Raw genomic sequence first — 7,804 nt, forward strand, 5'->3', positions numbered from 1 at the left:
GTTGACTTTGACTTTGACCAAGTTTGACTTTTAGTCAAACTTGACCAAACACTTATACAATCGTTCTAACGTGCTTTTATACTTATATCTTGCATGAAACTTGACAACTTGATTCACATGCTATATTAATCGAGTCGTAACGAGCCATAAGACTAATTGAACACATTTCGCCCGACCTTGTGTCGTAACCGGTAATTGATACAACTTATTTGTTTAGGTCAAGGCTAAGCAACTTTCATTTGCACAACGTTTAATTTCAAATACTTTAGCGTGCAACTACGGTGAGATCATAGTCCCATCTTTTCAACAACTTTTATACTTTTAAATCATGGGATGAGAAAAATATACGGTTTATACTTTTATACTTTGAACACAAGTACGAAAACAAACATTCCACGTACGAGTTAGAACAAAAAATCCTCAAGTCCAATTATCATCAGTTACACTTGTAGGGTGTAAGTGTAAGCATGAACTTATGTTGTGTGGCCATACGGGTTTGACAAACCCTCATTCGGACGGTTCGCTACCATTGGCGAATGAAATATATTTTCGGGTATAGTGTAGGTTCTAACACTATGATTCAGAGGTACCATTCAGTTAAGCCTTGATAATTGGGTACTCGTGATACAAACAACATCTTTGGAATGCAAACGATTTGGATAATCAACTTTATACTAAATCTTGTGGTTTAAAAACAACGTTTACAAATACACCTATGATTTCACCAATGTTTTTCGTTGACAGTTTTCTATATGTTTCTCAGGTTCTTGATTGGCTACTTGATACATGCTTCCGCACACTTTGATTACTTGCTTGGGGTCAAGCATATACGCTATTGATAGCACCTTTGGATTCAAACTTAAGGCATACATGCATACGTTATTGATAACATTCGTGATTTTCAACTTATATTATGTCGCAAGTTATTTCATTTATACTTTATAACTTTTATAAACTTAAACTCGTTGTCGAACCATTGGCAAACTTAAAACTTTGTAAGTCTTATATGTTTCAAATGAATGCGACATAATTTTGGCCAAACGCGTCTCATTTAGGAAATATGAACACGTAACGGGACCTAACTTGACGGCGCCATCAATGGCAATTTTTTCAGGTTGTCACAGATGGTATCAGAGCGATTTTGTTGGGTTTCAAGAATAATTGTTTTTATTAAATTATCGATCCTTTTAGCAAATTAATATTTTCTAAAAGTTACTTTTAAGTCTTTTTAAACAGAGAATCTTAAAAAATGGAACAACAAGATACCCTTGCTTCTATGCATATGTCATGCTTAGAGGAAAGAGGGGGACTAATCACCTTAGGAACCGAAGGAATTCCTGAAATCAGTTCACACATGATTAAACTAGTCAGTATGATCTGTAAAATTCCAAGGATTACCAACTGACGATCCAAACTTTCACTTAAACAAATTTATCAGTCTGGTTGACTTTTTTAAGAAGGAAAAAAACGAGAAAAATATTTTGAAACTTCATCTTTTTCAATATTCACTTTCTGCACACGCTTTAGCATGGTTTGATGAACTTAACTCGCATTCAATACATTCATGGGAGGATCTAGCCACCAAATTTCTAAACAAATTTTATCCACCCTCTCTACAAACTTGTTTAAGAAATGACATCACAAATTTTTCTCAAAAAGAAAATGAGTCATTGTGTCTAGCATGGAATAGAATAAAGATGATGCTTAAAAGATGTTCGAATCATTCGTTAAGTCAGGCAGACATAATCTGTACGCTTTACATTGGTTTGACCAAAGATGATAAGTCTCTCCTAGACATGGCCTCACAAGGCAATTTTATGTCCCGAACAGCAGACGAAGCATGAAATCTCTTGGATACAATAGCTGCACAGCAGGAAGATTGGAACAATGAAGCTGTTGAGAAGGATGATGTCTTCGCTCTTACGGTAAAAATGCTGGAAACCAGGTTACAAGATCTCATCCACACTCTTCAAAGTTTACCAATTCCTAGAAACTCCGATGCTACTAGAACCAATCTAAGGTATCCCTACCCTAGATGGGCACATAAACAGCAAAATAGCTCGGATCATAATAAAATCTTCCCTTTACACAAACCTACTCTCCACTCTAAGGAAATTTTAGTTGAATTTATGAAAAAGCAATACATGATAAACCTTCAAGTCATAGAATGTCAAAATAAGTTCGACACTTTGATAAAAACTTTTGAAGAATTAATCACCAATTTTTAGCTTACGCTTAAAAGTTTAACCACTAAAGTTGATATAGAGTGTAGTGAGTTTGATGCCCTAGTAATCACTAGAGGAGGGAAAGAAACAACTATCAATATACCCATATAAGATTTTTCCAATAAGGAACCTGTGCCCATTGACCCAGTTGTCAATCCGCCGGAACCTATCTCTTCTAAGGCCTCGGAAATTATTCCGCGCGCCCGCATACCTTTCCCAGGTAGGCTTAGGAAGGAAAAACAAGAAACGCAATTCGCTAAGTATTGGGATATTATTAAGAATCTGCATTTGAATGTACGACTAGTAGATGCTTTAGTAGAAATGCCAAACTGCGCTAATTTTTCAAAGAACTGCTTTCAAACAAAGAGAGATTAAGAGAGATAGTTAGCTTGCCCTTAATTGAAGAATGCTCGTTAGTGTTACAACATAGAATTCCCCCTAAGTTAGGAGATACAAGAAGATTTAAGGTACCTTGCTATCTGCAAGATGTCCAAATTAGCAATGCGTTAGCAGACTTGGGAGCTAGTGTAAACCTAATGCCCTAATCGTTATTCAAAAAGTTAGGATTAAATGACTTAAGGCCTACCATAATGACTATCCAACTCGCGAACAGATCAGTAAAGATTTCTCGAGGAATACCTGAAGATGTCCTAGTTATAGTGGATAAGTTCGCATTTCCCGTTGATTTTGTCATTATGGATATTGAGGAAGACACAAATGTCCCACTCATTCTTGGCAGACCATTCCTAAATATTGCCAAGGCCGTAATTGATGTGCACGAGAAATCATTGAAACTAAGGGTTGGAGGAGAAGAAATCACATTCAATGTTGATCATCTCATGAACCATCCTCACGAAGAAGGTGTGAATCTCTTTGATTCTTTTCAAGAACTTGTCCATGAATACCTGGAAGAAACCATGACTATATGTAGTCAAGATCAAGTTTCTAAAGATCTGTTCTTTACACCTTCTAAAGGAAATCTCGACAACCATTCAGCCATAAACCTTAGTCAACACAAATCTCCCCTCTCTGAGAGTAATTTTCTTGGAAAAACTATCCAAATAGCACCACTAGGACAAGGCATTCCACTACCCCTCGTAAGGAGAAGACCGAATGAAGAAACTGATTTCATTCTGGTATATCGTGAACCCCAGTCAAAGGAGGACTGTGAGGAGATTCCTGAGCCTACCTTCGAAACTAAAGAAGAAGTTTCTGAGGAGGAAGCATTAAGAAGGACAATTTCCAAAAATGAAGAATAGATAGCATCAGTGACCGCTAATGAAGAATCAGAATTCCAGGAGAAGTATGACTCATTAAACCGAAAGGAGATAGCTAGGATGAAGCCATTTATCGAGGAACCCCCGAAATTGGAATTAAAGAAGTTACCCGACAAACTGGATTATGCATTCTTAGAAGGAGAATCGCAACTCCCTGTAATCATCTCAAAAGACCTCACGCCATAAGAGAAGGCAAAATTGATTCAAGTTTTAAAATCACATAAGAGGGCAATTGCTTGGAAGATCTCCGACATAAAAGGAATCAGCCCCAACTATTGCACCCACAAGATCTTCATGGAAGATGATTTCAAACCTTCAGTTCAAAGGCAAAGAAGGGTTAACCCTATGATTCAAGAAGTCTTCAAGAAAGAAGTAATCAAACTTCTGGACGCCGGTCTGATCTATCCCATTTCTGATTCGCCATAGGTTAGTCCTGTTCAAGTAGTACCCAAAAAGGGAGGGACAACCGTAATTCAAAATGAGAATAATGAGCTTATTCTGACACGGGAAGTCACCAGTTGGAGGGTTTGCATAGATTATCGTAAACTAAATGATGCAACCCAAAAAGATCATTTTCCATTACCTTTCATCGATCAAATGTTGGAACGCCTATCAGGAAATGAATGCTATTGTTTCCTTGATAGTTTTTCTGGCTACTTTCAAATTCCCCTCGATCCAAAGGACCAAGAAAAGAAAACCTTTACATGTCCTTATGGAACATTTGCTTATCGACGCATGCCCTTTGGGTTATGCAATGCACCAGCTACATTTCAGCGATGCATGGTAGCAATATTCCACGACATGATTGAACGTTGTTTGGAAGTCTTCATGGAAGACTTCTCAGTCTTTGGTAGTACCTTTGATTCGTGCATGTCTAACCTTGACAAGATGCTTACCCGGTGTGAAGATTCAAATTTAGTTCTGAATTGGGAAAAATGTCACTTCATGGTTAAGGAAGGAATAGTTTTAGGACATAAGATATCAAAAGCAGGAATAGAAGTTAATAAGGCTAAGATTGAGACCAAAACTAAACTTCCAAAACCTACCACAGTAAAAGTGGTAAGGAGTTTCCTTGGACACACTGGTTTTTACTGATGCTTCATTAAGGATTTTTCACCTCTCACTCATCTCTTAGGAAAGGAAGTTCCGTTTGTCTTTGATGAAGAATGTAGAAATGCATTCAACTATCTGAAGAAACAGCTAACACATGCACCCATCATGATAGCTCCTGATTGGAGTTTACCATTTGAAATCATGTGTGATACAAGTGACCTCGCAGTTGGATCTGTACTCGGACAACGGACAGATAAGCACTTTCATCCAATCTATTACGCCAGCAAAACCTTAACCGGAGCTCAAGAGAATTACACTACCACGGAAAAGGAGCTGCTAGCTGTAGTATTCTTCGACAAATTCCGTTCCTATCTCATCCTATCTAAAACTACGGATTATACAGTTCATTCAGCCCTCAAATATCTATTCACTTAGCAAGACGTTAAACCAAGACTCCTACGATGGATCTTACTCCTTCAGGAATTCGATATTGAAATTAAAGATAAGAAGGGAGCAGAGAACGTCGTAGCAGATCATCTTAGTCGTTTGGAGAACCCAGTGATGGAACAACTTGCTGAACAAGATATCAGAGATAAATTTCCGGAAGAACAGCTTACGAGTTTAGGACAAACTCACATAGGAGCACAATTCACTGATACTCCTTGGTATGCCGACATGGCTAACTACCTAGTTGCTGGAGTAGTACAGAAGGGAATGAGCACCTCCCGAAGAAGGAAGTTCTTCAGGGATGCCAAGTACTACTACTGGGAAGATCCTTACCTGTTTAGAATTTGCCCTGATCAGATAATCAGGAGGTGCGTAGATGAAAAACAAGCAACAGGGATTCTTCACCAATGTCACCACGGACCAACTGGAGGTCATCATGGAGCAAACTTAACCGTAAGAAAAGTCTACGAATCAGAATTTTATTGGCCGCGCCTATCTTATCTCTTCCCGAAGGCAATGATGACTTTATTGTATATTACGATGCTTCGAAACATGGTATTGGGTGTGTATTGATGCAGCAAAGGAAATTTATTGCTTACGCCTCCTGATAATTGAAGATTCATGAACGAAACTACACGACACACGATCTCGAACTTGGAGCCGTAGTCTTTGCACTCAAATTGTGGAGACACTATCTTTACAGAACCAAAAGTACCATCTTCACTGACCACAAAAACCGCCAACACATTTTGGATCAAAAACAACTGAATATGAGGCAACTACGGTGGATCAAAACATTGAACGATTACGATTGTGAACTTCGTTACCATCCCGGGAAGGCAAATGTAGTAGCTAATGCCTTGAGCAGAAAGGAAAGAATGGTACCTCTTCGTGTCCGAGCCTTAAACATCACCATCCACACAAATCTCAATTGCCAAATCCGTGTAGCCCAAGATGAGGCTCTCAAAGATGAAAATATTTCTCACGAACGCTTGAACATTCTCATCTCTCGATTCGAGGTTGTGGAAACTGGACTCCGATATTTCGCTGGAAGAATTTGGGTGCCTAGTTATGCGGATTTACGAAGCCTTATTCTAGACGAAGCCCATAAGTCAAGGTATTCGATTCATCCAGGGGACCGGTAAGATGTACTACAATCTCAAAGAATAATATTGGTGGCCAAACCTTAAAAAGGATGTTGCTACTTATGTTGGAAAGTGTTAACTTGTTCCAAGGTCAAAGCCAAACATCAAAGGCCATCTAGGTTACTTCAACAACCTGAAATTCCGCAATGGAAGTGGGAAAGGATAACGATGGACTTTATCACGAAACTACCAAAAACGGTAGGAGGTTATGATACCATCTGGGTTATTATTGATTGTCTCACCAAATCGCTCACTTCCTAGCCATGAAAGAAACCGATACGATGGACAAACTTGCACAACTGTACATAAAGGAAATTGTATCCCGTCACGGTGTACCCTTATCAATTATTTCCGATCGAGATGCCGTTTCGCTTCTAGATATTGAGGTTCCTTACAAGAAGCCTTGGGAAAACATCTAGACATGAGTACCGCATATCACCCACAAACTGACGGACAAAGCAAACGCACGATTCAAACCTTGGAAGACATGTTAAGAGCTTGTGTTATTGATTTCAAAAAAGCTTGGGAAAAGCATTTGCCTCTAGCCGAATTCTTTTACAACGATAGTTACCATTCGAAGGTTTATATGGCCGTAAATTTCGTTCTCCAATTTGTTGGGCCGAAGTAGGTGATAAGCAAATCACCGGACCCGAACTCATCCACGAAATAACCGAGAAGATCTTTCAAATCCAAGAAAGGCTCAAGACGGCCCGTAATCGTCAAAAGAGCTATGCCGACATTAGATGTAAAGATCTCTAATTCCAAGTGGGTGACCGTGTAATGTTAAAAGTCGCACCTTGAAAAGGCGTAATCCGTTTTGGAAAACGTGGAAAGCTAAATCCGCGATATATTGGTCCTTTTGAAATCTTGGAGCGTGTGGGACTCGTTGCTTATCGTTTAGGTCTTTCGACTCAATTAAGTTCTGTTCATCCCACTTTCCACATATCGAACCTGAAGAAGTATCTTGCCGAACCAGAACTTGTCATACCCCTTGACGAGCTTATGATTGATGCAAACTCCACTTCATGGAAGAGCCTGTTGAGGTCATGGACCGCGAGGTTAAGACCTTGAAACAAAGCAAGATTACAATCGTCCGAGTCCGTTGGAATGCTAAACGAGGACTTGAGTTTACTTGGGAACGAGTCAGATGATGCAGAAATATCCTCACCTCTTCCCGACCCTGCCGTCTACCTCAGCATAAAATTTCGGGATGTAATTTTCTTTAACAGGTGGGTAATGTAACGACCCGACTTTTTCGACTTATATTTATACTTTATACTTTCACGAATCTGCGTATATGTGTGTACTGAATATTCTGGGGTCATTATCCATTTTAATTACTTCTGTTAATATCTTAAAACGTGTTATTAAGTGCTTAATCACTTAACTTGATCCTCGAATGCTTTTATGACCATTAGTGTCACTTGTCGTTTAGAACGAGATACGTACTTGGTACATGTTAAACTTTTGTCATAATTGGAGTGCTATGACTACTTAATAGTAATTGTTATTTCTTAATGACAATTACTTAGCTTGACGGTTGCTTAATTACGCTTAGTGTTTTATTAATGCACACTAGTTAGTATTAATGGGCTTACCACCTTAATGGACTTAGTTTATCAAAGGCTCACCCTACTCTAGCTAATGGACTAGTAAG

Source organism: Rutidosis leptorrhynchoides, chromosome 11 (genome assembly GCF_046630445.1).
Source record: "Rutidosis leptorrhynchoides isolate AG116_Rl617_1_P2 chromosome 11, CSIRO_AGI_Rlap_v1, whole genome shotgun sequence".
NCBI classification, from domain to species: Eukaryota; Viridiplantae; Streptophyta; class Magnoliopsida; order Asterales; family Asteraceae; genus Rutidosis; species Rutidosis leptorrhynchoides.